We start from the raw sequence: 7582 nt of genomic DNA on the forward strand, positions 1-7582 counted from the left end.
AACACTCCTAAAAAAGAAAAAAGCATAGAAAATACAGTAGAAAAAGAAAATCTCACTTCTCGAAATGCAAAAAACCAAACAGAAAAACTTTTCAACCTTGAGACCGAAATAGGCAAATTAAAAATAGCACTTCCATTGTCAGAATTGGCTAAGCATGATGTATACAAAAATCAAATCAGCAGGGTACTTCAAATTTCAGAAAACAAAGATGCGGTAAATGTCCTTGATGACCAGCTCGAATTAATTTGTAGCCCTAAAGTAAACGACAAATCAGTAGACGAAGGGGTCCCTCATTTCTATGTATGTATGAATGTTCATGATAAGATACTCCACAATGCAATGTTTGACTCTGGTGCTTCTCATAATTTAATGTCTAAATCTGTGATGGAGAAGTTGGACCTAGATATTACTAGGCCATACAAAGATTTGTTCTCTTTTGATTCAAGCCAGGTCAAATGTCTAGGATTGATCAAATATTTATGTGTATCATTAGTTCAATACCTTACCAAGACAATTTTAATGGATGTAGTGGTTGCTGATATTCCACCAAAATATGGCATGTTGTTGTCTAGATCGTGGGGTGCAAAGCTCCAAGGATCTTTACAGTTGGACATGTCCTATGCTACCGTTTCAGTGTTTGGCCAGCCAAAGAGATTGTACGGAGAAACTTTGATGAAATACGTGGTGAGCAGCCAGGAGAAACCCCAGAATTTTCCCCTCTACTCTATGTATTCTGACATGGACTCTTTCATCCTATACAATGCTGAAATTCATCTTTCAACTGATGTTAAGGCTTTAGCATTAGTACAAGAAAAAATTGTAAATGAAAGACCTAGTGTTCAAACTCAAGAAATTTCTGAAATAATTGATATAACAGACACACAAAGGAAACCAGATGAAACCAAAGATCCAGATTCCCCTAGTAAACAAATTTCTAAGACTCCTGATACTAACTATGAACATGAGATCCTTTGGTATTTAGAATTTGATGGTTCAGTCAATAAACTAGGAGTAGGAGCAGGAATTTGTAGTACATAATATGGAAAATGATCACGCTGAAGGACATGCATACATGTTGAATTTTAGATGCACTAATAACATGGCTGAATATGAAGCCCTCTTGCTAGGACTTAAATTGATCAAAAGATTAGGGGCAATTAGGGTATCAGTTTTGGGAAATTCTGATTTAGTCATTCAACAAATGAAAGGGAATTTCCTCACAAATGATCTCAGATTAAGATCTTATAGAGGAGCAACAATTGAAATACTCAATACATTTCTGGAAACTCAGCTTGCCAAAATTCCAAGGAAACACAATTTACATGCTCACAGTTTGGAAACATTTTCTAGCATTTGTAAATTGCCATTTGAGCCCAATCATCAGTTTATAGCTGAGATTTAACACAGGTCAATTGTACCATACAATGTGAAAAACTGGCAAGTGTTTGACAGCGACACTCAGATTAATAATTTCTTGACCCTAAAAGAAGAATTTTCCAGCACTAATGTGGACACGGGCATTGTTGGAGAGGTTCATCAAATAGACAAAATTAAAACACACATTTCAGCTGAAATTGTAACACAGATACTAAATCCAACAAAATTTACCAACAAAGAGTTGCAAGAGCTTAAAGAAATAGACATTGATGAAACTATTGGAGGAGAATCTGAAGTTATTGATTTAAAAGATAATTATTTTCCCACAGGATTAACTCCTCTGGAAGATATCTTTGATTCTAATGACATTCCAAGGAAGCCCAAAATGCAGCCTCTAAATGCAGAGATTGAGGACTGTAACATAGGAACTGAAGAAAATCCCAAGATGATAAAACTATCCAAAACTTTGCCTCCTGACCAAAAGCTTAAATATGTTGAACTCTTCAAGGAATTCCAGGATGTTTTTGCATGGAGCTATGAAGATCTCAAATCCTATGACACTTTTGTGATTCAACATACAATACCCCTCAAAGAAAATCAGAAACCTTTCAAGCAAAAACTTAGAAGGGTCAATCCTGTACTACTCCCTTTAATTGAAAAAGAAGTCAAAAGAATGTATGAAGCTGGGATAATTGCACCTATCAGATTTTCAGAATGGGTCTCTAATTTAGTGCCCACTAGGAAGAAAACAGGAGAAATCAGACTGTGTGTTGATTTAAGGAATGTAAATAAGGTTTCTTTGAAAGACCACTACCCCTTACCCAAGATGGACCACATTTTACAAAGGGTAGTAGGTGCCTCTAGGATTTCACTGCTGGATGGTTTCTCAAGTTTCAACCAGATTTTAGTTCATCCTAATGATCAGGAAAAGACTGCTTTTACAACCCCATGGGGAACTTTCAAATATGTGAAAATGCCATTTGGACTCAAGAATGCAGGGGCAACCTTCCAACGGGCAATGGACATAGATTTTGCTAAAGAAATTCATGATTTTCTAGTCATATACCTTGATGATCTTACTGTGTTTTCCAAATCAGATCAGCAGCACCTAGATCATCTGAGACAAGTGTTTTTAACCTACAGAAAATATGGTATATCGTTGAATCCCAAAAAATCCTTGTTTGGTCTAGAGGAGGGTAAACTGTTAGGTCACATAATCTCAAAAGATGGCATTAAAATTGACCCTGACAGAATAGAAGCCATTTTGCAAATACCTCATCCCAGAAATGTCAAAGAACTTCAAGCTTTCCTAGGGAAAATCAATTTTTTAAGAAGATTCATACCTAACTTGGCTGAATTAATTAGATTGTTGAATAATATGCTGAAAAAATATTCCAAGGTCAAATGGACATTAGAAGCCAAACAAGCATTTGAAGAAATCAAAATAGCTTTAACCAAAACACCAGTCCTTACAAGCCCAAAATTTGACAGAGACTTCATAATCTTCTCATTTGCATCAGAACACACTATTGCTGTTGTTTTACTACAGAAAGATGATCAAGGATGTGAAAAACCCATAGCCTTTTTTAGTAAAGCACTGAGGGATGCACCACTAAAATACCCAATCATGGAAAAACAAGGTTATGCACTTGTGAAAGCCATCAAAGATTTTAGAGTCTACATATTATACTCCCATATAATAGCCTATGTGCCAAGCACTGTTGTCAAAGATATCCTAACCCAAGAGGGGATTGAAGGTAAAAGAGGTAAACAGATTGCTACTATATTAGAGTATGATATTGAAATAAAACCTACAAAGCTTATAAAAGGATAGGGGTTGGCTAAACTCATGACTGAAACTAATTTCCAAGCCCTGGACATCAATGAACTAGATAATGAACAGGAGATGGCGACTCCACAAATCAACCAGGCCTTCCTAGAATCACCTTGGTATGCTGATATATGTTATGTATTATTAAACCTACAGGCTCCACAAGGGTTATCCAGAACGAAGATAAGGTTTATAAAAATGAAAGCTTCAAAGTTTTGTATTTTAGATGGAATTCTTTTCTGGAAAAATCATGAAAGTGTTCTACTAAATTGTCTAATAAAAGATGAAGCTGATAAGGTACTCGAAGAATTTCATGCAGGGGACTGTGGTGGACATTTGTACTATAAGTCAACTGCTGATAAAATCCTAAGGGCTGGATTTTACTGGCCCACATTGTTTGCTGATGTCAAAAAGTTTGTCACTGCTTGCCATAAATCTCAAATTTTTGAAGGAAAGAGGAAACTTTTACCTCTACCCCTTAGACGAATTTCCACTGAAAGACCATTCCAACAACGGGGTTTAGATTTTATTGGGGAAATTCACCCTCCCTCATCTGGCCAACATAAATGGATCATGACTGCCACAGACTGTTTCAGCAAGTGGATAGAGGCCATCCCTTGTAAACAAGCCAATGATTTAGTGATCATTCAATTCTTAGAAACCAACATTCTATCCAGATTTGGCTGTCCTGGAAAGATTATAACTGACAATGCTGCTGCTTTCAAATCCAAGAGAATGATCAGTTTCTGTCACAAATACCATATCACTCTAGGCCACTCCACAGCCTATTACCCTCAAGGTAATGGTTTAGTTGAGTCCTCCAATAAAAGCTTGATCAGTATTAGTAAGAAAGTACTGGAAGAAAACAAGAAAAACTGGCATAAGAAGCTAATAAATGCATTATGGGCATACAGGTTAACTACCAAGAGATCCATTGGAACTAGTCCCTATGAACTTGTCTATGGTATGGAGGCGTATTTCCTTGATCTCTAGGGGTACCTGTAATGAAATTATTGCAAGAAGTTCAAGTATAGCCAAATGACATTCAAAGAAGGATAAATCAGACTATACATTTGCAGCAGACCAGAGAAGAGGTATATCAAAGATCTCAAGTGCTACAAGAAAAACTCAAGAAGATATTTGATAAGAGGACTAAGGCAGAAGATTTTTTCATAGGAGACAAAGTTCTGAAATGGGACTCCAGAAGAGAAGATAAAGGAAAACATGGGAAATTTGACTTCCTATGGAAGGGACCTTTTATTATTCAGGCCTCACAAGGACATAATACCTACTTTTTGAAAATCCTGGATGGTACAGAAGTAGAAGAAGGACCAATTAATGGTCGGATGTTGAAACACTATTTTGTTCCAGTTTGTTGATATATCCTGACTCTGACTTGTACACATCGAAGTTCAGTTTTTGCAACTTTTTACAGCAATAAGAATAGGAAGGAATGTGTAGAAAATTTTGAGGAACAGTCAGGGAATTTTACCACTGTTTGTATTTTGCCTCATTTTTTATTTTATCAGAAGTTGTGGAAGAAGACTTGGGAGCTGAAAACATAAGAACAAACATTCAGGCAAACTATCCAAAATAGAGGTCCAATTGTCTAAAGCATCTCAACAGATGTGTATATTTTACATGGTCCTCTGTACAGTTTTGTCTACTTATAGCAAAAGAAGATTTCAGAATGCAGCAAGAATTGTACATAAGGCCATCTGACCTGCTGTTCTTGACTTTTCACCAGGAAAAGCCATCCCCAAGTGGAGCCAGTGTTATGCTCCTATACCAGTAGGTGTCATATTATTTGCCATCCCCAAGTGGAGCCAGTGTTATGCTCCTATACCAATAGGTGTCATATTTCATGATTGACTGGTTAAAATCCCTAATATGTTCATCCTTTCCCTACTGCAAAGGTTTTCCATATTTTGAAAAAATCAAAAAATTTAAAAATGAAAAGAGCATATACCCTAAAATAAAAATCAAAGGGTGAAAAGGTAAGTGGTCAAAAAGAAAAAATGAAAGAAATGAACCCCAAATAAAAAGGACCAGGAAAGTGTGCAAGTCCAAATGCCACTACCATTTCATGTTCAGTAAATAAAGTTTCATGTACAACTTGTGAAACACTTTGTCACAGTTAATGAATGGCCAAACAGCTTAATCTTGGCTAATTCATGTTTCAATTTCCTGTTTTAGAGATAGAGAATAAAATCTGTCAAAAATGTTTAAACTTGGTAGAGAAATAGATAGGTAGAGAAGCAAAGGAGCTCAACTGCTAAATCTAAACCTTTGGAAAAAATAAGTACAGATTTAGATAGGCTTATCATGCAGAGAAAAGAAAATTGTTGAGGGCTTGCCTGTCCAAGTGCACCCATGGAAGAAGAACAAAAAATGTTAGCTATAATACGCTGGGTAGGCAGTTTTGGTGTTGCAGAAGCATGCTTATGATTAAATTTTTCTCTCAAAGATTTTCACCTTATTATTATCATAAGTACCATGCCAACTGTTTTGTTACAAATCAAGTGAGGCATGACTAAATTCCCTTCACATTTCTCCCTAAATCACTCACTAATCTCCCCCACGGTGTTGAGATTTTCTCAATATCCCTAAATCACTCCATTTCATTTCATAAAACCCTAAGTAAAACCCTTTTACTTAGGAGATTATGCAAAATCACATATAAACTTGTCTCCTTAAGCCTAAGTTTTTAAACTCCATAACTTAGCGCTCTTTTTCAACACATTTCTCATATTGACTCTAACCCTATATTATATAAATTCCCCTTCCCCCGTATTAATACAACTATACAATAAAAACCCCATATTTTAATATTCCTCCCCCCGGTTTAAATATAAACTATATCGCTGTTAAAATTTGGAATTTATAAGTTCACCTAGAACTTATTAAACAACCCTAACCCACCGCGCAAAAACCCAAGAGTTAATTAACATCCGGTTAATTAAACAACTTACACAAACCCTAATAACCAATCAAGCCCGCCCCGATATTAATTAAAAGTCATTATTTAAATGTATGGGTCCCCCGCCATAGCCATCTGCCATATCCCAATGCCGTCAACTGTTAGATCTGGGCCTTCTCATCCAATGGCCGATGATCATATCACAAGCCCCTTCTCCGCTGAAGTTTACCGCCCGAGGAGCCGGCGATATTGCCGCCGTACAAGGGACACGCATCGCCATCCCATCGTGCTTGATGCCTCCCTGCCCAAAACCATTTCAGCTCATAAGCGGTGGGGGCCAATACTGCTTACCGCCCTCCCGCCGACCCCACCCGTTGACGTCACTGCCACGTCATTGCCAAGTCAGCATCCCGTACCCCCGCGTCATGAAAAACGTCACATCCCGATCACGTCATCCAACCAAAAAGCGCCAAAAAGCCCTGCGAAAGCCAAATTTTGTTAAAAAGTCGAGAAAATGTCATTTTCGCCCATTTTCATTCGTTTTTCTCTGCGAAACTATTTCATGCAAACTACATCCAAGCAACTGTTCGAGCATACAATTCGCCACCCGGCCGAACAAAGTCCAGCGTCCTGTTCTGCAGCTCGTCGGTCAAACTGTAATTGCACTGTTCACCTCTAAAAATAGGTATTTACCCCAATTTGCCTCCTGAACCTATAATTTCATTTTTCCTCTGTGAATTTTACCCAACAAGGCCAAATTCAAGTAAATTCAGTCCATAGCTCTTAGAAAAAGACAACCAGAACTACTCTTTTGCCCATTTTTCCACAGGAACTTGACCTCTAGTTTAAAAACACAGAGAACTAAACATGGAAGCCCCTGTGGCCCTCAATGTTGCGCCCCTCAATGCACCTCACAAAGACCTGGATTGGTTGCCCTTGGCTGACAAATATTTTCAAATTAAAGAGTTATCTGGTGATATGAACCATCTCCAAGCATTTTTCCGAATTAGGAATAATCATCTGAGTAACTCTGATATCCTTGGAATATGGCAATCTAATCTCTCCAGGTATTACCTTCCCTCAGTCAATGTGTTCCCAGATATTATTCACCAATGCTGTGCCAACTATGACCCTATCAGTAAAGCAATTATGACTCCATCACAAACTGTTCTCTTTTACATAACTGCTGAATCTATCAATGAGATGTTACACTTCCATCCAGCTCAGCCCCTTGCTCCTCTTTCCATGGGATTTTTGCTTGAGCAAGGCTCTCAATTGCCCAGTTCAGAAATAACCCAGATTGCTAAATTATTTATGAAGCTAGATTTCCAGCCTCAAGGCCCACCTCCCTATGTACATGCCTGGTTCACTAAAACTGGCAAGCTTATTTTTGACATGATATCCTTTTTATTGGGATTCAAAACCAGTGAATTTGTTGATGAGACCATCTTTGT

Source organism: Pinus tabuliformis, chromosome 3_2 (genome assembly GCF_031772625.1).
Source record: "Pinus tabuliformis cultivar Carrire ecotype Pingquan chromosome 3_2, CPIR1, whole genome shotgun sequence".
NCBI lineage: Eukaryota > Viridiplantae > Streptophyta > Pinopsida > Pinales > Pinaceae > Pinus > Pinus tabuliformis.